The sequence below is a fragment of the Apodemus sylvaticus genome, chromosome 23, assembly GCF_947179515.1.
Source record: "Apodemus sylvaticus chromosome 23, mApoSyl1.1, whole genome shotgun sequence".
NCBI classification, from domain to species: Eukaryota; Metazoa; Chordata; class Mammalia; order Rodentia; family Muridae; genus Apodemus; species Apodemus sylvaticus.
The window spans coordinates 8,296,976-8,299,037 of NC_067494.1; the positions used below are offsets into that span (position 1 = coordinate 8,296,976).

The following is a 2,062-nucleotide window of genomic DNA, read 5'->3' on the forward strand; positions in this document are numbered from 1 at the left end:
AATTAATTTATTAATCCATCCCATATATCTAAATTTCTTATAATATTACTCTATCTCCTTTTTCCCTTCAACCCTTTTCTTTTTACCTAGGAAAGAAAGGATAGATAAGATGCAAGAAAAGACAGAAATTCCCAATTATTTCCTGTTTAAAATTATGACCATTTCCATTATCTCTTAAAATGACAACCTATCTATAAATTATAAAATAACCATAACCATAAACCCAAACCCAAGGAATTGGGATCATGACTCTCCATAATTTCTTCCTGCTGAATTGGGGTGATAAAATTTTTTTATTCGATATATTTTTTATTTACATTTCAAATGATTTCCCCTTTTCTAGCCTCCTACTCCCCGAAAGTCCCATAAGCCCGCTTCCCTCCCCTTGTTCTCCCACCCACCCCTTCCCACTTCCCTGTTCTGATTTTGCCACTTATCAGTGAGTGCAAACCATGATCGATCTTTTGAGACTGGGTTACCTCACTTAGTTTGATGTTCTCCAGCTCTATCCATTTGCCTAAGAATTTCATGAATTCATTGTTTCTAATGGCTGAATAGTACTCCATTGTATATATATATATATACCACATTTTTTGCATCCACAAAAATATGGAATGCTTCACGAATTTGCGTGTCATCCTTGCACAGGGGCCATGCTAATCTTTTCTGTATTGTTCCGATTTTAGTATATGTGCTGCCGAAGGGAGCACAATAAACAATTTTTAAAGGAGTGGGGAGGAGGAGGAAAATTAGAAAATTTGTAGCTTTAGCAGCTGTTATCCAGTCTCTGTATGCTTAGAAGGCTCAAGGCTTGACTGAAGTTCTGACTGAATCCATCTGAAAGGCTGGATGAACTGAGGTCATCAGGAATCACCAGCTATTCCTGAAGCTGTTGTGGAAGTAAGTCTCTGAAAACAGCACCAAGATGCAGGGAGCTGGAACAGCAGGTAATTTTAGTGTCCCCAAGAATGAATCTTGTCAGATCTGTAAATTCTTTTTGAATCTTACAAATTTTAGTACTGTTAAGACATTTGTAGGGATTGTGCAAGGTTTACAGATCAGTTAAGGATGAAATTTTGATCCTTGTTTGAGCAGGTGAAAGACAACTCTCTTTTTTAATGGGTTAATTTGATCAATAACTAGTTGTAATAAATCTTCATCCATGCCATGTGAAGGATGGTATGATGAATCTTAAGGATTCCATAATCAATAAGACTTATTTTCTAATTTTAGCCGAAGTTTTAGCTAGAGATATTTTTATGTCTAAGCCAGTTATAGGGATGTTCCCATGTGAAAGAAATCAGCAAATTATGTTACCTGTCTTCTTGATCTTCTCAAAAATTTCTGTCTGTAACCAAGCTTTTTAGGGGGTCTTCCCCTATCATATCTAGGACAGTGGTTTTTCACTATCCCCTGCTTTACCCTTACACAATTAAATTTTAATAGCAAGATCAAGGCCTAAATTTCTATCTACCTGAGATAAGGTTTATTTCCCTACTTCATGCTCTGACTTAAATGAGATCAAAAGGCCTCAATTTATTTATTTATCTATGCATACTTGAATTTCTTTGTTATGTGGAGATTAATATCTCTTTCTCTTTATAAGAGTTAAATTAACATATTTCTAAAAGAAAATTAAAGCATGTTTTACTTTTTTGTCTTTAAAAACAAATCAATTTTTATTTATTCTCCATTCTGTTTTTAACACAATGCAATGTCCTTTAATCATATCGGTGTCTCTCTGCTTTCTGAGCAACTTGTCTCTGTGTACATCAGGGGCTTTTAGCACCTCTAGAGCTCAATTCTCTGAGGCAGTTTAGAAGCCTTTCTCTTGTCCTAGTCCCTAACCCATGTGGCTTGTTCAAAACCTGCAGCTCTGCTAAGAAACCAAGTCTTCACCTCCTAGTCTTAAGGTATGGCAAGTGTTTTCCATTAATTTTTAAATAGTGACTTTGAGCTCCACTTTCGGCACCATCTGTTGCAACAGGTGATTAATCCCACTCAAACCATCCTGGCAGTGGAGGCGTGAGTTCTTCACTACCTGCCCCAGTGTTCTAGATTT

At 36.3% G+C, this 2,062-nt stretch overlaps 1 non-coding gene across 1 annotated transcript; it reads right to left on the reverse strand.

Moving 5' to 3' along the window:
• Positions 1–603: 603 nt before the first annotated feature.
• On the reverse strand, positions 604–710 carry LOC127674267 (U6 spliceosomal RNA). The gene has a single exon (XR_007975319.1). It is a non-coding gene; the product is annotated as a U6 spliceosomal RNA (small nuclear RNA).
• Between the last annotated feature and the right edge of the window lie 1,352 nt (positions 711–2,062).